Source organism: Thermobia domestica, chromosome 16, assembly GCF_964235325.1.
Source record: "Thermobia domestica chromosome 16, izTheDome1.hap1.1, whole genome shotgun sequence".
In the NCBI taxonomy this organism is placed as follows: Eukaryota; Metazoa; Arthropoda; class Insecta; order Zygentoma; family Lepismatidae; genus Thermobia; species Thermobia domestica.
In genome coordinates, this window is record NC_137469.1 from 65,170,613 (window position 1) to 65,193,229 (window position 22,617).

Sequence of the window (22,617 nt, forward strand, 5' to 3'; positions counted from 1 at the left end):
TTCCTCGTTTATTTGGTACTTCATATTCAGTTTCATACGAGTAATAATGAACAGAGAATTCTCAGTAAAATTGACTGCAGTATATTAACGTTTCTATAAAATCTAAAAGAGTATTTCTCACATGGTTTTGCTTTTGAGATCTTTTGGTTGAATCACCATTTTAATAAGCAGTGGTGCCCACCCCCCTCAACTCCATGACGCACCCCCTCAATTGTCTATCCGTAGGTGTTCTTCCATGAAAAAAAAAAATCTTTTCGATTAATTTTTACACCCCCTCAAACATATTTATATAGATTTTTAACCCCCCCCCAAATATTTCAATGACGCAGTTTGCGTCATAGCCCCCCCCCCTTGTGGGCACCCCTGTAATAAGTATTTATTTGTCAGTACAGTTACTCTTACTCAACCTCAATTAACCTCAAACTTATCTCTTCTTATCCTGTCCACTTCATATCAGCACCACCATACATTAACCTCAACTTCATAAGCCTCTCTGCTTGTACCTCAATTCAATAAGAAGCGAACCATAATATTAGCGAGTGTATTGAAAATAGTAATGTGCAATGGTAGATGAAGCGAACGAACCTCTTACGTTAGAATAATTCAAAGCAATATATGCACTGGCATAACGTCTATTATTAGCACAGCAAGTTTATTTTGCTGTTTGTTTCGATGGGAAAAAAAAGACGGGGGGAAGGGGGGAGAAAAGAAATACTGCTTTTGTATTGTTCTCACTCGTGTTTCTAACAGTTTTGTTAGTGAAACTTATGTAGTTCGTTTATAAAAGCCAAGTATGGTAAATTGGTAATACTAACTTCTACATTATTTTAGAATATAGGCTGCTGTAAATAAAAAATCAGGATATATTGTCATTGTTATGTGAGGTAATCTATAGGCAATTGTGCATAGGTGCCTGCTTCGTTATCTCAAGGGAGACAAAGGCCAGTGAGATATATTTCTGAATTCAACACACCTGTTTTTTTCTCTTGTCAGAGTACTATCATACCTTTCTCATAGTTTTTTCTACTTTTATTTCCTCATGGATATTGCTGTTGCTCTGAGAAAAGTCCGTTGTTGAGACAGCGGTATATTGTACAGAAATATACGAGTTCCATATGTTTACTACGGAAATCTGTACGAAACTTACGTTATCCATATGCTACATAAATATTGCCTTTTTCCCCACTTAGATGTTACATCATGCCGCTGTAGGATGGCTGATATCTAACAGTTTTCCGTATATTACATATGTATATGTATGTTACATACGTAAGCTATATGTTATATACGACCATCTGTATGTGAAATCCTTCCCGCCTATATACAGTTCTTTCCTTCATATAGAAAGTACGTACATGATGGTCATTTAACTCGAACTGGCAACACTGCTACGATTGGAGTGTCGTGTGGGCAAGAGACAAATGACGAGCGTAGTGTGTTCCGTGGATGTGTACGAGTCAGTTCATCGCTGCTGCGGTCCCATATTATGGTGTGTGTGGCGAGTAAACATTGTTAAAGTGATTGTTGTGTGAAATACCGCCCTAACGCAATGTTCACGCGTGCAGAACAGCCCGTGTTTATCAAATTCCAGATGGCACGAGGGCGAAATGCTAGGACGATTCACAGAGAATTAGTAGAGGTCTGTGGTGAAGCTGCTCTACCGTATTGGACAGTGGCGAGATGGGTTGCAGCATTTCAGGTGGGACGACAGTCAATGTACAAAATGCACGGTGAAGGGTATATGCGAACGGTTACGGACGAAATTCATCTTGCAAGACTACGGACACTGGTTGACGGTGATAGGCGCTGGACTTGTAATGAATTGTTGCAGGAGCTGAACATTTCTTCCGGATCAGTGTTCTGCATGCTTACAAGATCTTGGCATGCGGAAAATTGCAGCCAGGTGGGTACCTCATGCTCTGACCGAGGTTCAAAAATAGCATAGGTGGGAATGTGCGCATCTACACCTTCAACGTTACAATGAGGAAGGCGATGACCTCTTACACTGAATTATTGCAAGTGACGAAAAGTGGGGATGTTTCTACGAGCCTGAATTGAAATGTCAGTCTAGTGAATGGCGGAATCAAGAATCTCCACGACCGAAAAAGCTTAGGCAAGAGCCAGCAAACGTGAAGGTGATGATGATAATGTCATACGACCACGAAGGCATTATCCTGTCACATCAAGTTCCACCGGGCGTTACCGTCAATGCTGCATACTATGCTTCATACCTCAGTCTTCATTTGCAACCAGCATTGCGGTGCAAACGTCCACACCTTCTGGAGTTTGGACGAATTCTCCTACACGACAATGCCAGATGATATACAGCCAATCCAGTACTGACTCTGTTATGACAATGGGGTTGGGAGGTACTGGAGCATCCGCCATACTCCCCGGATATGAGCACCCACGATTGATATTTTCCCAAAAATGAAAGAACCTCTCAGGGGCAAACGTTTTAGAGGAATCGGTTCACGGTTCCACCTAATAGAACTTGAGATATAAGGGTTTGAATCTGAAAAATATGCGAATAAAGAAGCATGGTATTCATAAAGTCCGTTGGCACTCCTAAAAGTCTGACCCGGTGAAACAGATGTCACTACCGGAAAACACGTGTTTCATCATTTCAAAGCTACCCCGTATCAAGGTAAAACATTTGCTCCAGGGTCCTCCGAAGGGCCCCAGGTGGGGTCCAACTCAAAATTTGCACATGGCAAGGGGAATCAATATATAATTTAAACGTATTGCTAAAAGAAAGAAGATGGAAAGAGTATATTTGAATTTAATTCTTTGCAGAGGGGATGATGGAGAAGCCTCAAAGAAAATGTACATGTTACCCCCAAACCTAACAGTATTTAACGAAAATTATCGTGGAACGTATTTTTTAAATTGAAGGAAGGGGGGCTGAAATTAACACTTCCATTCTTGTCAGATTATAACCCCAGTTAGGGAATATTAACAATATACACTAACTTTTGTCATAATCGATTTTTTACGCACTTTAATAATTTGATAATTTTTGAGATAATTTCAAAACGCTAGATTCCCCTTCCTTTAAGCCTCCAAAAAAAAAAAAAAGGATCAAATTAAGATTACTTTTCAGGAAGTGGTGAGGAGATCAAAATAAAGACCTCCACACAGAAACCCAGCTTGATCGAGACTTTTTCGAAGTTAAAGTGTAATTTTAATGGTCTAATAATCGAATATTAAAAAATAGGCGTAATGTCAAAGAATTACATAAGTTATCAGCACTCAGTATCCTTATACTGTATGTCTACAAGTTATATGGATTTGAAATAGTATTTTTGCTACAGGTAGGTAACGGCTCATATAAAAAATTGAATCCAACACATCCTTTACCAAACAACAAATTTGAATAACACTGAGAGATATTTCGAAAAGGATATAGACGAACAGTACTTAAAATTTGATTTTCATGCACATTTTATTTCAAGTACATTAGTTAAAATTAGTGGTGCACACAAAAATCTGTTGTTTTTCGGTTTTAGAAAAACCGATACCGCTTTTTAAAACTTTCAAAAATATTTTTTAAAAACTATCAAAAACCAGTTTTGATTTTAAAGTATCTTCAGTTTTCTATTTAAAAACATTTGCTTCTTCGTTAACTTGTTTCGAAATGATTGGTTTGGTTGGATTTGAGTTTAGCGTTCCTTTCAGCAGCGAGGCTATATGAGACATGAAACTATAGATTTAACGTGGATTTCGAAGTATCTGAGCTTCTGCCGGGAATTGTTTGGAAATGAGTACTATCAGAAAAAGACCGTCCAGCGAAAGCTACACTGGTTTCAGTAAAAACCCAAAACTCTTTCGTAGTAATAACAGAAAATTGTTTCGGTGAAAACAGCCGTTCTTTAACAAAAAAACTGAAACCAGTTTCAGTGTAAAAGCGAATCGATTTTGAAGAAAACAAAAATTTTCGGGTTTCTACAAACCGGTATCCGGTTATTTTAAAACCAGATTTGCTCATTCAAAATTAAAATATCTGATATTGTTTCGAGTGATAGTCCAAATCTGGACTCGAGTCCTACGCTTCGCTACACCACTAAACCTGATCAATAGATTGAAAAAAATCTATGCAGAAAACATTCTCGTTTTAAAAAATACAGGAAAGATGATGGGAATGAAGTTCCTTTTTCATTGATCTTGTATCTGTAAAATCTATATATACAAAATTGAAAATCACTTTGTTTGTGACTCTAAATTCCCTGAACCGCCCGACCAATCTCGATAAAATTTGTAACATGGATGAGGTTCGAGGCTGGGCTGGTTTTAGACTATTCAATTTGATAGTAGAGCTGAGGGCTGGGGGAGAGGGAGGGGGTATAGAAAAATAAATAAAACGTAATAACTCCTAAACTACTCGACCGATCTTGATTAAATTTTCAACATAGATGAAGTTCATGCCTGGCATCGTTTTTATGATTTAAATTTGACGAAGCGACGTAGGGGAAGAGAAGGAGGGGGAGACATAAAAATTAATTTATATAAGATTGATAGTGACTATTTTTGTAACTTAATAACTCTTGAACTATCCGACCGATCTCAATCAAATTTTCAAGATACTTGAGGTTCGGATCTGGAAACATTTTTGTAATTTCACTTTAACGGTAGATCCTAGGGGAGGGGGAGGAGAGGGGACGTATAAATAAAAACAAATAAAACCTAATAAATTTTGAACCACCCAACCAATATCGATCAAATTTCCATATATATGAGCGACGGGCCTTGGGTCTTTTTATCGTTTCACTTTGACGAGCCAACTTAGGGGAGGGGGAGATATATGTAAAAAAAATAAAAATAAAAATGACTGCCTTTGTGACTTCATCACTCTTGAACTACCCTACCGATCTCAATGAAATTTTCAACATACATGAGTTTGGAGGCAGGGATTACTTTAGGCTATCCACTTTGACGATGCAACGTAGAAGAGGGGGAGAGAAATTTAAAGATGATCAAAAATGACCGATATTAGTGTTGAATCCACAGTTTTCGGGATGAGAGAAACAGTGACACTTCCAATACTGTTTCAATCCAAGTTCAGCCCTGATAGTTGGGAAGGGGGAGGATACAACGTAGGGGAGGGGGATAAACATTATAAAAATGATCGAAAATGACTAATATTAGTGTCGAATCCATAGTTTTAGGAGTAGCTGAGATTAACAGTGACAATTTTGATGTCATGTGTCGCAACACATAGGAGTGGGAGGTGGACCTGTATATACCGTAGGGGAGGGGGAGAGAAATTTAAAAATGATCAAAAATAACCGATATTAGTGTTAGTGATAAGCGCAAGAGTCTTTGTCTTGCAGTTTTTGCAAGAGTCTTGCATGTAAGACCAAGACCAAAACCAGGAATCCCAGTGCAAGACCAAGACCAAGACTCTTGCGCAAGAGTCTTGCACAAGTATCGGCACTACTCATTTTATATATATATATATATATATATATATATATATATATATATATATATATATATATACAGAGGCGGATCCAGGGGGGGCTATAGGGGCTACCCTCTTGACGCTCAAGTATACACTGGATAAAACTGCAAACTATGGTTTAGCCCCTCCCTTGATCATATTCTGGATCCGCCACTGTGTATATATATATATATATATATATATATAATGTAAAAATGAAATGGAAAAATTATCACATCTTTCACTTGAATTTCTTGGCATCAGTAAAAATGTCGCTGGAGTGAATGTGTTCCCAGTAGCTAGCTATCCATGTGAGTCGATCTGCTCCTGTAGCATATTGCTACAGTGTGTCGCTTTCTGAATCGGTTGTTCCCGTTTTATGTACTCATTACTCGTTTTCAAGCCATATGGGTGTCAGTCTAATCAAAACTTGTTTCACACAAAGAAACGTGTCATTGGTGCTGAATTACGATGCATTCCTGCATGAGAAGACGATTGATTGATTGATTGATTTTGAGTTTTACGTCCCGTTCAGCAGCGAGGCTATATGAGACGTGGACCTACTGATTAACGTGGAATCCGAACCACATGAGCTCCCGCCGGGAATCGAACCCGGGTCTCCCACGCCAAAGGCGCGTACGCTAACCGCTTAGCCACGGAGGAGCTCATGAGAAGACGACCGAGAGCATAATATGAATTGTTACAAGGTATAAGAACTTCAGTGTCTGATTTACTTTGGTCATCATTTGATTCGTTTACAGCATCCCATGATTGGATTTTGAGAAATCACACACAGAATAGTTGTGTTCATAAGAAGCGGATAAGCGTAAAATAAACTAAAACATGTTATGGCCGTGACGGGTCAGTGGTAGAGCGTTTACCTCTGGTGCACGGGGTCCCTAGTTCGATCTCAGATTGCGCCACGTGAGCTTTTTTTGGTGGACAAACACCATGTACGTGGGTTTTCTCGAGCTTTTCCCGTTTCATTCTACTTTCTTCGTTCCACCATTTTATACATTTCTCATCATCACCGTGCATAATCGTGGGACTTTAAACTAAATATTTTGTTTCATTTCAAAACATATTAGTGGCGTTCTTCTTCCAAAACTATAGAGAAATTTAGTATTGACATCGCCATTTTGCACAGGGTTGTTGTAGAGAGTCGAGACTTGCTGCATTTTCTTTCATTTTACAACAGCTTTCAAATGATGTGCCACTTAACCCCCTTGCCATTTGAAAATTTTGAGTTGGATCCCGTCTGGGACCCTGTGGGGGACCCTGGGACAAAGTTTTTACCCCAAAATTGTTTGTCGTTGAAAATGATGGGATACGTGTTGGCCGAGTTTTCCACTTACTCAACCGTTTTCGAAGAAATGACTCGGTTCAAACTATTATGTCAGGTAAATTTTTGTAGTTCTTACATTACAAAATATGTTGTAACTCACGATATTCCGCTCGGTGGCACGTATAACTTGGGAATTCATTTAGCTATAACATATCAAATGGAAACACAATTGTCTCGTTCGGATCTCAGCGGAGCCACTGAGTGACCCTTCCTTGTCAGAAGTTAAAGAGAATAGTGGAATGGATTTTGAGTTTAACGTCCCGTTCAGCAGCGAGGCTAATGAGATGTGGACCTACTGATTAACGTGGAATCCGAACTACATGAGCTCCCGCCGGGAATCGAACCCGGGACTCCCACGCCAAAGGCGCGTACGTTAATCGCTTAGCCACGAAGGAGCTCAAGTTAAAGAGAGTAATTATATACCTAATTCTGTGAAAAAAGCAAACTATAATATTCCCTTCCTTTCTTCTTCGCTGAAATCCGGGATATTTAAGCATCTCTAGTAATATATTCGGGACGCCGTGACGCAGATCTCGATTCCGTGGCGGTCCCGGATTTCGGGACGAGTGGAAACCTAGCTTATTATCGAAATAACATTTTCATGACTGACAAAAACTTAGTGCATGTGACCCTAAGTTTGATTTCATGGGCAGATGCTTATACGTTGAATAATTGTTTATTATAACTTTTAGCCTCCTTAGGTATAGACCTACGGCATATCGAGGATTGGTCGATATAACATTATAGAACAATAAATAATTCATATTCACAAGTGAGAGTGATTTTGTACAACTATTTCAAATAACTCTGGAGTTTGATGCCGTTATTTTGTATTTCTAATATAGATCAAAAGTGTTTATATAAAATGAGTTTACACAAAACACAGACAGTTGAGTCATTTTCAGGTTTCACTCAAATTATTCTAAAGTATTAAGAGGTTTGACTATAAACATTATTATTTTAATTTTTCTTTCTCTTTCCTGGCCAATATTGCTAAAAATATCATCATCATCATCATAACTATTTTGTTATTATTGGTAGGTCACTTTCTGCAACTGAGAAGCTTCGATGTACGATGGTCCTCAACTAGTCTCTTCGTCTTGACGTAGGAATTTTCTGTTTTAATACCTTCCATCAACTACAGTCTCCTTCGCACCTCCCTGTTTTTCCTTCCACCGTACCGTCTAGCATGTCCATCATAATCCACTTCCTTCTCAGCCAATGTCAGAACAAGTTCCTCTCCCTCTTCTTAATTATACCTAAAAATTTTTTTCTCCCCTACTTCTACTATTTCTAACACCTCATTCGTTTTTTGTTCAATCCAGTCAATTCTCTCCATTTTTTCCATACCCACGTTTCGAAAGCCTCCATTTTTTTCATCGTACATTTTGGAATCAGTAAAACAATTGGAAGTTTGTTCAATAAGAAGATTAGCTAATCGTGGTTGAAAACAAAAAATCTGACGCCTTTTGAGTGTAAAATTAATTTTGCAATTCATGGTATTTGAGTAATCTGTGCCGTTTTGATTTCCTTTCATACGTATCAGGTGTAGCCTCCCCAGTTTGGGAATCTGTGGAGTATTGGATCTATTTTAAAAATATAAAAAGATTATGAAACGTTGTGATTTGTCTTATAAGTAGTGAAGCGTAGGCATCCATTGAAGAAAAATAAAGGTCGTCGCTTAAGGTGTACACTATGATCATACTTATATGAAGGTAAACTATACATTTAGAAACATACATTGTATTTCTGTTACTATTGGTGCATTATAGAATTTATTATCTCTTATATCCAGAGTATAATTTGACTATGAAAAGCATAAGATTTGTTAAAAGCAAGACTTGCAAGACTCTTGCAAGCAAGACCAAGACCAAGACCAAGGCTGGGTGAGCAAGACCAAGACCAACACCAAGTGTTCCAATGCAAGACCCAGACCAAGACTGCATTCGCTCATCACTAATTAGAGTTGAATCCATAGCTTTCGGGGTCGATGAGAGAAACAGTGACACTTCTAATGCTGTTTCAATCCAAGTTCAGTCCTGATAGTTAGGGAGGGGGAGGGTACAACGTAGGGGAAGGGGATAAACATTTAAAAATGATCGAAAATGACTAATATTAGTGTCGAATTCATAGTTTTAGCAGAAGCTGAGATTAACAATGACAATTCTGATGCTGTGCCGCAGCACGAAGGAAGGGAGGGGAAGCTATATAATAATAATAATAATAATAATAATAATAATAATAATAATAATAATAATAATAATAATAATAATAATAATCGAAAATGACCAATATTAGTGTCCGATCATTCATCAGTTTTCGGGATCATTCAGATGAACAGTGACATTTCCGATCCGGTTTAAATCCAAAAACAGCCCCGTCACTTGGAGGAGGGGAGAAAGATATATATATTTATATAAAAATGATCGAAAATGGCCACTATCAGTGTTGAATTTATAGTTTTCTAGGTCGCTTAGATCAACAGTGATACTTCCGACCCTGTTTAAATTCAAATTCAACCCTGCAACTTGGGAGAGGGGAATATATATATATATATATATATATATATATATATATATATATATATATATATATATATATATATATATATATATGATCGTAAATGACCAATATTAGTGTCGAATCCATGGTTTTCAGGGTCGCCGAGATGATCAATGATCTTTCCAATTCTGTTTAAATCGATGCCATTAAAAACGGAAACCGCATATTTCACGGTACTGAACACATGAGATACCGAGTTGTGCATTTAAACTTTCATTTCAATCCAGCGAAGTAGGTAATATCTAGTTCTTACTATATTTTAACGTCAACTACTCAAGATCTCTTTAATGTTATTTAACATTTTAGAATTACTGTTCTAAAGTTAGAATTGCGGTAATATAAGTTTAGTCTATATTCTGATGCTTTATTTTTTTAACAGCGTACAAGCCACATAAGCAAATTCCAGCACCAAACTGTGAATGGTGGCTGTTCACATCCACGCAGAAAAACTGCTGACAGTTTAGTCCAGTTTCAAAGGTCAGTGCAGATATGTTGGCAGACTACAACCTTTGGTCTGTACGTATCATTCATTCACTTAGGTACAGACCGTACAGTGTTGCTTAAATAGTGTGGCACAGTCTCGATAAAAGTGAAATTTCTGTTATAAAAACTATTACTCATTTAAGCAAAGATAGACTTACCTTCAAGGGTGCCTGAAGATTTTTTCAAGTTAGGCCAATATACAGGGTGTTTCAAAACAACACTGACAACGTTCGGAAGGTGATTGCAGACACTAAGATTAGACGAAAAGTATAGACCAACCTGGATGCACAAATGCTTTCTTTCGGAGTTACAAGCTATCGAAAACATTAGAAATGAAATTTTAAGGTCCATAGCTCCCAAACTACGGGACCTACAATAGTCGGTTCAAGACTTCACTTAACTCTTTGAAGCACGGTGATACTTCTATTATATCACCTTTTACATAACGTTTGCGAAACTCCGTGCCGCAAAGAGTTAAGAACTAATATGCGCGCTATCCAAAAACACGTTTCAGAATCCTAAGGTACTCATGCAACAATTTTTATAGAGGCAGTTTGGCTACGGGCATATAATTTGAAGTACTCACCAACTACCTCTATAACAGTTGTTGCGGAAGTACCACAGGATTCTGAAACATGAATATTTGGATAGGGCACATACTAGTTCCTAAATAAAGTCTTGACCCGACTACGGTAGGTCCCATAGTATTGGAGCTGTGGACCTTGAAAGTTCATTTTTATCATGTTTTCGACAGCCTATAACTCGAAAAGGAAGCATTTGTGCATTCAGGCTGGTCTATACTTTTCATCTTATCTCGGCGTCAGGAACCACCTCCCAAACGTCATCGATGTTGTTTTGAAACACCCTGTATATGCATGATCTCACATTACTCTTATGAGAATAGTATTTAGTTTTCAGTAACGAAAGATCACGACACTTGTAAGGTTTACTTGAAATATTGTGCACTACATGTTTTAAAAAAACATCCATTATATAACATACCATTCATAAAAAAAAAAAGCATCGTCTTTCGCGGAAGATATGATTTTTGGCCACTTGAATATTAGGCTCTAGGAGTATAGACGACACAAAAGTTCAATCGTCGCTGCGCCTCGAAGAATCGCTATGTGTAAAAACCACAACTTTTCAGGAGAAGCAAAAAACATTCTAAACACTTAAAATTTTGCCAGATACACGGTAACACTTGAAAAATATAATAAAATTGGTTCTGCGTATATTATGCACTGGACATTGTTGTACCTTGCCTCAACAATATTATATTACTATTTTTGTGTCTATTGCGCCTTTGTGAGCACATAGAGGATTTGTATACATTAATCAATACGTACAAGATGAGGACCTAAAGCCTTTAATTTCAATCTATTATTTTTTCATTGTTGTGGCGAAACAATTGAATATTCACTTCTCACATTATATGGGATGCTACCTGACAGCTTTCAGATTTATTTGCACCTCATAACTCATTTTCGACAAAAATGTCACATAGCGGTTCTTCGAGGCGCAGCGACGATATTTGAAAAACACAATGAACACAATCCTAAATAACACAAAAGTATAGAATTCACTCTATGATGTATCATCTCATCATGTTCGGGCATTTTTGTTTGGAAATTTGTATAGTCATCAACAAAAGAAAATATATTTTCTTTACAAATTAATTTGAAATGCTTTACTATTTATTTATTTATTTATTGTAGTTCACTGTACCAGTAAACTTCACGTCATTTTAATTATAAATATGACTGTAAAACAGAAAGCAAAATTTCATGACTACATGGTTAGCGTACGCGACTTCGGTACAGGAGACCCAAATCTGATTTCCGGTGGGACCTCATGGAGTTCGTATCCACCGTTAAGCTGTAAGGTGACGTCTCATATAGCTTCAATGTTGAAAGGGAAGCTAAACTCTAATCCAATCAACAAAGAATGAAAAAAATAGTAGAATAAAATATCCTCAGTATTTACTGTACTACAAAATAAAGTAATAATAATTTATTAGATGTTTACAGTTGGGTATCTATTATAACTTACTATGATGTCTTGATATGTTCCTGAGCTATAAACAAAATATTAACTTTTTGCATTATATTTTGTACTTTCTAAGTTCTAGGAATCTACTTCCTCCAAATTTTAACTTTTGGTTTGGTACTAATATTTAAAGAAGCAATAAGAAAACTTCACTTGTTTGTAATATGGTGTAGTTTTCTATTTTTTTTTTTTTCTACTTATGAGGAAAAGAGCCATATCCAGTTGGTATTCACTAGCTTATGGCATATACTAATGATGTAAATTTAATAGGGGAAAATAGGAGAACAACAGAAAGAAATGCCGAGGTCTTATTAAAGGGTTGCAAGGACATGGGTTTAGAACTAAATACAAGAAAAAAAAAAAAAAAACTGAAAGTTCGAGGGCATCATAATACGGCAAATCATAGATGCGTTAAAATATCAAATAATACTTTTGATAAGGTGGATACTTTCAAATATCTAGAATCAATATTAACAGATGAAAACCACATCCACAAAAAAATTAAATGTCGACTAAAAGCAGAAAATTCGTGTTATCATTCAGCTCAAAATATTTTGTCGTTGCGAATTCTCTCGAGGAATTTGATGCTTAAAACATATAAAACGATAATCACGCGTGTTGTTCTGTATGGTTGCCAAACATGGTCACTTACTTTGAGAGAATAACATAGACTGAAGGTATTTGAGACGAATATTCGGATCCAAGAGAAACGGGAATGGGGAAGAACGGAAACTTTATAATGAGGAAGTGCATAATTTATACGGATTACCAAACATTGTTAGGGTCATCAAATCTAGGAGGTTCAGGTGAACAGGTCATGTAGCCAGAATGGAAGAAAGTAGGTACGCTTTCAAAGTTTTAACCGGAAGTCCAATCGGAAAAAGACCATTAGGAAGACCTAGGCGCAGATGGGAAGACAATATTAAGATGGATCTCGCAGAAATAGGAATACAAAGTAGAAACTGGATCCAGTTAGCTAAGGATAGAAGTCAGTGGAGAACTTTTGTGAACGTGACATTGAACCTCCGGGTTCCATAGGCCAAAGAGTTGGTTAGTTAGTTTAGGACCATATCCAGTAGGTCGTGTTTTTGTTTATCTTCCCCTTCCAGCGTTAGAAGTCATATTTCGTAAATATTAAAGATCTCTGAATCTAAGCAGAACTATCAGTACTAGTATTGCATTACTACTACTACTACTACTACTACTACTACTACTACTACTACTACTACTACTACTACTACTACTACTAATAATAATAATAATAATAATAATAATAATAATAATAATAATAATAATAAAATGGTTTTAGACAATACGTAACGTAGCAAATATTTTAAAGAAAATATAGTTATAAGAGTTCAATTATACTGGAATGAGGAAGCAATCGACATTGGTCCATTAAATTCGAAATCTGAAATATTAAGAAGAGTTACTAAATGTTATAATTTAAAATGAGGATATAAAAAAGAGAAATGTCATAGAGTATTAGTACATAGACTAAGAAGTATACTAAAAAATTACGAGGAGGAATCATTACAATCTTTAATATCTTTCTTATATTTATCTGCAATACATATTAATCAATTTGACAACGATGTAATATTTTTCAGTTTTTTTTTTTTTTAATTTCGACTAATTGTTTTTAAATAAAACTTAAATCGTATTGTTTCGAAAATGGTATTTTGACACATCGATTTTATTTTCATTTGAATCTTGATTTTCAATAATTTTGAATTTAAGAACTTTGTATATCTTAAATTTCTGACAAGGATCCTAAAGTACTACGTTTACAATTGACTTATAATTTATTATTATTATTATTATTATTATTATTATTATTATTATTATTATTATTATTATTATTATGTTACCATTAATAATAATAATAATAATAATAATAATAATAATAATAATAATAATAATAATAATAATAATAATAAATACAACTGTTGTATTTTTGCTTGTGAGCTGTTTACAATACTCAAAATGAAGCTATCACTATTAACATTTGCACTAGCTCACCAACAAATTTCTGCTTAGAGTGTATAGAGCATTAATTTCATATCTCATGAAATTACAAACGAATTAAAATTTTATCCTGAAAAAAAGTAAAAAATACAGGAATAGACATAACACGTGGTTTGCTTTAACTAGCAACATTTGACGGATTTTTTTTTTTTTTTTTTTTAGAAACTATTGACATAATATAGTCAAAACACATCTAATGTTAAATAGAGCAAATTGCAATAATAAAAAATGTAGTTTCACACAACAAAGTAAAATTTTAATATGAAAAATTTCAGGAATTGGACGAACTCACGCAAACTTCTTTTTAAAAGGGCCAGCTATGTGATCATATTCGAGAAACACAGGTGCAAAATTACATTTGAATGGTAAAAACAAACATGTTATTTGTATTCTTACATACACATATAAAGTATACATAGAAACCGATAAGGAGAAAGAGTGTTAGAGTATACAGTAACAAAGAAACAGTTGTTAAAGAAGAATTTCTTTGGCCCAAATACTTTAAACAAACGGTAATCGTCATGTGCTTCTGGTTACTACTACAACGTGAAAATTGCGTCAGCTTTCCTTCCATATCTCGATACATGAACTGTATAATGATGGAATGGAATATGAACGACGATGGAATAAAAACAACAACAACGGAAGGCATGCTTTGCAGAAAAAAAGGAATGTACATCCTCACATGAATACTCTTTTTTTTTTTCATTCTTCCATTTCTACCGAATAATAGAGCAGGAATCTATAGTATGTAAAGTGCGGTGGACCACGGGCGTCAAACCCACCGGGGACATGTCCCCCCATTATATGTAAAAAGGTTTTCGTCCCCCTCAATATTTCAAAAGATTCTCAACCATGTAGCAGGTTGCTACATTCTCAAAACAATGTTAGACAAAGTGGATATGAAAAAAAAAAAGTACAGTACAAAATTTGTTCCCAATTGTGAAAAAAGGCAGTCAGTTTTTAGCCCCATGAAGATGAAGGTGGAGTAAAGTAACAAACTCTTTTTGTTTAGATATCGAGCAGCAAAGCAAGTATAGTTTTGCTTTTAAAAAAAATCAATTAATTTTTTAACTATACGTTGTTCACACACATTTACATTACATCCTAAAACCTGTTTTCAAAATTTTATTGTGACTGAGTATTTACTTACTATCTTTTATCATTATTTTGTTTTTGACATACATTTGGTATCATTTAAGTTTAACCAAAATTGATTAAACAAACTGTAATGTGTGTGTGTGTTTTAGAACAGCATTTTCAAAAAAACTAGACTACCATAGTTAAAAATAGAACACAAATTTTTTTAAAGATTTTGGTTGCTTTTTAAATCAAAAATGCTTTAAAATGAGACGTACGAAGACTTTTTTTTTTATTTTTCGGGAGAGGAACCCCAGACCCCACCCTCCTGGGGGTATTCCATACACACCAGTCCGCCGCAAATCTGTCTCCTTTAAAGTTTATGTGCTGCTGACGTCAATGCGGTGGACCACTGGTTACAAACTTACTCCGTTTTGTGACATTGTTCGTAAACCGAAACTATCTTCCCTATTGAATTTTATGCAAAAACAATGAATTCGTTCTAGCTACTGAAACATAGTACTGTTGGTACACACATCCCTCGTTTTAACGGACTAAAAGGGTGGTAATATGGGAAAACATTAGCGAAATGATGTATTTCTTAATCAAACATCAAATAATAATCAATGACTGATGTTAAATTCAACAAATGTTTGTTTTTTGAAAGTTTATTATAATATTCAAAAAGTCAACTGCTTTGTCGCAACACAGCAATTTGTTCGCAGCACCATAGGCGATAGGGTATGTCGCGAAACTTTAGAATTTAAGATCAAATTTTATGCTTTTCAGAAGACCTATAAGTTAGACTTTATATAACTCATTAAACTTTTATCATGATGTCTTTAATAATACGTTAAAAGAGGCTGTAGGCTACCACCCAACAATTCTTAATTCTAATCCAATCGTGGGTGTGTAGTGAAATGTATCGTCAGTCAAAAAAAGATTGGGAAGATCCGCAATAAGCTATGCTGAGTGTAAAGTGTATGCCTTTTCAACTGATTTTCGCACGTTTTATAGTGAACTACTTAACTATGTAAAACTTGTTGAAGAAAACATGTGAAGGTATTTTCTAAGTAGGAAAAAAAAAACTTATGAAATTGTAATATTTAAATATTACAAAAGGCAAATAAACTGGCTAAGACATTATTTTGAGAACAGGAGTGGATAGAAAATATGCAGGAGATAAAAGAGAAAGGAAAGAAGATTGTAGTTGATAAACGATATTTAAAAATAATAATAATAATAATAACACTATAATCACATTTTTTCTCCTGAATCCAAATCTGTATTTCTTTTTTTCCTAGCACGTCAGGTTTTTTCACAATTTGAGAAAACGTGTAGGTTCACATATAGGAAAAATAATGTCTGTGCATCTACAAAACGTACATTTGGCAACCGCGCCAGGTATGGCAACTGGCAACACCGAGACGTCAGGTGAGAAAACATGTAGCAGACAGTTGAAAGTCGAGTGTTGAAGTGTTGTTTTGTCTTTCCTGCAGCTGTTTACGATTTTCCTATTCCAGTTGTCAGAAACAGCACGTCTTTTTGCTATTATGGCGACTCGATATTGCGCGAATCATCCAGATTCATTTTGTTATATTTGTGGCAAGTTTGTTTTTGAAAAACAGCGACAGAAAGTAAGTAAGTTTGTGAAGGTAGCGTATCGGGCGTACTTTGGTATGGATATTGGTGATCAAGACAGGAATTTCGCGCCTCACATTGTGTGTCGAACTTGTGTTGAGGGATTGCGATTGTAGATGAAAGGAGTAAAGAAATCTATGCCGTTTGCCACACCTATGGCTTGGAGACATCAGAGAGACCATAGCACTGACTGCTACTTTTGTCTTGTGAAAGTTAAAGGTCACAGTAGGAAAACGAGAAAGAACATTGTGTATCCCAATCTTCCGTCAGCAAGTAGGCCCGTTCCCCACGACGAACATTTACCCATCCATGTCCCACCTGCCAAATGTGAGAGTAGCTCCGACATGGAAGATGAAGGTGAAACACCAGCCGATATTTATGTATCGGTAGGGACAACAGAAGCTAGTCATCAGTTTACACAGAGTGAACTGAATAACCTAGTCAGAAACCTCAATTTATCGAAAGGAAAAGCACAAATTCTTGGCTCTACTCAAATCAAAGGACCTGCTTGCGCCCGGAACATATTTTGCATGGTATAGGTATCGCGAACAGGATTTGCTGCCCTTCTTTTCAGAGTCAGACTGCATGGTATACTGCTCAAATGAAGGGTAAGGGGAAAAAAGAAGGAATGTCACAAAACTGCATTTTCGAGAAAACGGCGTTTTAATATTGCAAACCGCGTAAGAAGAATAGGATTAGTTAAATCTTTTGCCCATTTTACATGGACATTTCTGCATCTACGCATGCATGGCATATACAGTCAAATAGAACCAAGAGTCACCAACAGATAGGGCAAAACACCCGAAAAAGCACATAAATGGACATTCCTTGTTTTTTTTCCCTTACCCTTCATGTAAATGGGTTAATGCATTACCTTGGAATTGAATACAATGCTGCTGACTGGAGACTGTTTATAAATTCCGATAAAACAAGCCTGAAAGGAGTACTTCTTCACAACGGAAATATCAATCCATCTATTCCTGTAGCACATTCGGTAGTAATGAAGGAAAATTATGAGAGTATGAAGTGTTTGTTAAAGAATGTAAAATATGATGAACACAAGTGGCGTTTATGTGGTGATTTCAAGGTCATTGGTATATTGCTTGGACTACAGGCTGGCTACACAAAAATGCCTTGCTTTCTATGTGAATGGGACAGCAGGGCGAAATCCCTTCGCTGGGAGCAACAGGTGTGGCCAAAGAGAACTGCATTCGTCCCTGGTGGGAAAAATGTTCTCCATGTACCATTAGTGGAGCCTTCTAGTGTTTTACTTCCGCCACTGCGTATAAAGTTGCGCGTTATGAAACAGTTCGTGAAGGCTTTGGACAAAAATGGGGGATGTATCAAATACATTTGTGACAAGTTTCCAAAACTGACACAAGACAAACTGAAGGAAGGTATATTTGTAGGGCCACAGATAAGACAGTTAATGATGGATCCAGGTTTTGGGAGTACGATGGGTGAAGCTGAATGGCTTGCGTGGACAAGTTTTAAAAATGTGGTCAATAACTTTTTGGGTAATAAGGCTGAGAACTACGAAGAGCTTGTCAGTGATATGTTATTGCATTTCCGACGATTAGGATGTAATATGAGTGTGAAGCTACATTTCCTGCATAGTTACTTGAGTTACTTCCCAAGTAACCTTGGACAGTTCAGTGAGCAACACGGCGAGAGATTCCATCAGACAATTAAACTTATGGAGAAAAGATATCAAGGAAGATGGAATACAAACATGCTCACTGATTTTTGTTGGCTTCTGAAAAGGGAATAATGTGTGCATTCCGTTTTTTCTGAACTGGCTTCATATATGGATTTCTGTTTCATATATATATTTCAGTAATTGTTAGTATTGTTTATTGCACTACACACTACTGAAAAACTTTAATTTACGCATTTGTGTTACATGTATAATTATTTGTTCCTATAGTAATGCACAAGTATTACTACTACTGCTATAGTTACTACAAATAACACCAATGCCGATTCTAACATTGCAGAAATATGTTTGGCTATTTATCATAAAATACATAAATATCCACAAGTAAAATCGAAGTATTTATACCTAGGGTTTCCATTCTTGCTTACGTAATAAATAAATATGTGCATATTTTAACACTAATATGTGAAAATTAGTTGTAGATTAAAAAAAGTAGACATGCTATAGAAAACGTAATTATATTTTTTGAAAACTACATAAATGTATAACTTTGAAACACACTTAACATTGTATTCATCTCGAGTTTCATTTTTTAAATTTTGTTTCAGAAATGCACAAATTCTCTAATTTTCACATGTTTCTGTGCTTTTTGTGCAAAAACCTGATGTGTTGGGGTAAAAATAAGTTCAGTTTCGTGATCAGCATCCCCAAATTATCTAAGAACACAAGAAAAATCGAAGTCATCAGAAACTTCATCCCAAAATGTCGGACAGTGTAATACTTGTTATAACGCAAAGAGATTGATTACGAACCGTAATGCAAGGAAGCCTCTAAATTGGTAACATCGAAATAACAGACTGAGGTGCTAGAAACAATACATTAAAATGCATCTCAATGAAATATCACACTTACATGCAGTTATCAAATAAATTCTACTCTTCTACTGAATAAAATAATATGTACTAAGGAAGATTCAGAAGAGGGCATCAATTATCGCATTTCCAATCACGGATAGTTTAATGGAATGATTTTCAACTTTCATCCTTCGAGTCCCAATCACTTCAGTAAAGTTCTTTTTTAAATATGTAAAAGATTTTTTTAATGCACCCAATTAGATAAAGCAACATGGTACAGCAACTCTTATTGAGTCATAGTCATAGTGACTGCCATCCTTTATAATGTATGAACTGAATACAGGGAGAAATATGAATGTGATATAATGTTATAGGTTACTCTAAATAATAAAAGAATCAACATCTCTTGTTCTGTAACTCATTCTCTGTTCACTGCATTTCTAATCGGCAACGACTAATGTATGCAAACAACTTGTTCCAAAGAAAAGAATTTTGAAGTCGAATTTGGGGAATTGACTTATCAAAACACATCTCCAATTTTTTTTCGCTAGTAGCGTTATCCAGCTTGAAGCGAAATATTGTTATGATAATGAAGAGAAATAATTACCGGTCTCTCACTGGGGGGGTCAACTAAAATTATTATGTATAAAAAGCAGTTGTTTAAAAAAACTGTTTTATTATGACTATTTGTTTGTTTGTTTGTTAAACTTTAGCATTCATTTTCAACATCGAGGCTACATAAGACATGGACCTACAGTTCAAGATAGAATCTGAACTACCATAATGCGTTCGATGTTCTCCCATAGGGAATTGAACCCAGAACCACAAGCACTAAATCCACACGTGCTAGCGTTTATTTACTGTAATACGCTGACCAACTTGTTGTATTCAGAGCTTGATAGTGTTGATACATTCTTAAGAAATAATATCGATGGTAAAGTACAGTAAATGAGTCCATATTGAACAGATGGCATGTGTGAGATTTGGTCGAACGGAACTGAAGTGTAAATGACGAGTTACTTTCCTAAAGAATCACAAGATCAAACAATAAACTTTATCTAGACATATCTCAATTGCTGCGAAATCCACTATATACATACATATATATATATATATATATATATATATACAAGGGCGGATCTAAGGGGGGGGCTACGGGGCTATAGCCCCCCCCTTGACGCTCAGGTTTACACTGGATAAAATGGGCTTCAATTCTGCTTTACACTGGATAAAACGACAAATTACGGTTTAGCCCCTCCCTTGATCATATCCTGGATCCGCCACTGTATATATATATATATATATATATATATATATATATATATATATATATATATATATGTTGCTGGGACCAAGAATTTTAGAATATGGAGTATATACCCATTCAGTAATATCTTGACGCCTGACGTTACTCGTAGTGCTGCCATGTTAATTAACGAAGAGTCAACTAAAAGTTGTAATATGTACGACACCCTTTACAACATATTCTTGATTATTACTTTTGAATGCGAGTCTCTTCAATTCAAATAAATTTTGAAGTTTTATTATATTGCTCAAAGCAAATCACTTGCTTTCAGCCTATCAAAATACCGGTGAATCCAATAGTCAATCAGTGCAATAATGTTCAGTTGTTTTCTGACTTCAATATGTTACTTGGAGAAATAAATAGCCGTAAGTTTGTTCTCTATATTTAAAGGTTCTTAATTGGGACTAAATCGCAGGCCATACACAACCAAATCTTACTATTTTACCATCAACAGCTATAATATACTTTCAACTACTCATATATATATATATATATATATATCAGTTATTTTCTCGACATGAGTTTCTAACAATTTCCTAGTTTTCGTATTAAAATAGATAAGTAAAGGAAATATACTTAAATTTTAGAATGGCATTTCCAACATATCTTTTATCTGGTATCTTCGAGATAGGAAAGTTCACTTGAAAAAAAAGTTTTTAAAAAATCTGAAGTTTTCATAATTATTATATAAAAATGAAACACATTTTAAATTCACGTATAAATTAAGAAAAAAAAAAGCGTGAAGTAAGTACATCTTTTGAGAATACATACATACAAAAAAGATCATTATTTAATTTCGTAATCGGCGGAGTGGATGATTCTTTAGTTATCATATATATTTCTCAAATCGTGGGATTAAATTGGATACAGCTACACTCTTTTTCCCACTCCACGTCAATTTTTGGCCGACACTTACTTTTTATTATCAAAATATGGCCCAGCATGAAAACAACTTAGGTTAAGCATCTGCAGTGAAACTTTTCTGATATTTCGATGTACTCCTGTAAGTCAGGTTAAGTATCTGCAGTGAAACTTCTCTGACATTTTTATGTATTCCTGTAAGTCAGTCACAGAGCACAATTTGGGATATCTTAATTTTTAAGTTTATTAATTAGTTGTAAAGAATAGACGGTTTTCTTACTGAAATCTTTCTTTATTTGTAAATTTCTGTCTTAATGATACAAACCAATAACAGTGTCACTGTACATTACGTGAAATAGCTTGATTGAAGATAATTTAACTTCATTTAGGCGTTGTATTCTAATGTACAGATTAATACTTTTGCATCCGAGCATTATAGTAACCCGCTAATCTTAATCTCAACAGCACTGCGGGTTTTCTAGTAAGTAAGGAAGACGGTACTCATAATTACTCCCCTGGGAATATATAGTTTTGCCCACAAGACTAGATTTGGGTCTGTTTCGGCTCGAAAAGGTGTAGTGAAAAATCTTTCTCGTCTCGAAAATTATATGTCTCTACGGAAGAGTTATGTCTCGTCTCGTGGACAACACTAGGGATACATGGGAAACCGATTTTTTTTATCGTTTGATCGGCAGGGATCAACTGAATGGATCGCCTCCATCAAGGAACTTGTGACCCTCAACATCCTGTCCAAAAATTGATAGTGATCCAGGAAGTAGTTCTTGAGATTTTTTATCTCCCTGACGGACAAACAAACAGAGTAAATTTACAATATAAAGGCGTTTTTGATAAACCAGACTCCTTAAAACAAATGGTACGGTCAATTATAAAAAGTACCTTAATCCAACCTTGAACCTATATAACATTTAAAGCACTATTTATCTAGATTTGAGACAACATTTACACAATCTGTAAACATGAAAGTAATTTTATTATTGAACAAACCATATAGCTTTAATATCTCGTATAACCAGAAATATTCTTTTAACCAGTGGCGTAAGCAAGGTAGGTCCTGAGTTCTAACTCCCCCTTGAGCAAAATTTTATATGAAATTAAGCATTAAACATATTAAGATATGTATACAAACACCGGAGATTATATGAAGTTAGGAGTTTCAACTCTCCCCTTGACAAACTTCTGTGCACACCACTGCTCTTAACAACATGATCATAATAATTAAATCAAATGTAACAGCAGTCGATGTGTCCTTTGAGTCATACAACAGGAGTGAGTCAATCGTGGCTTTTGTTC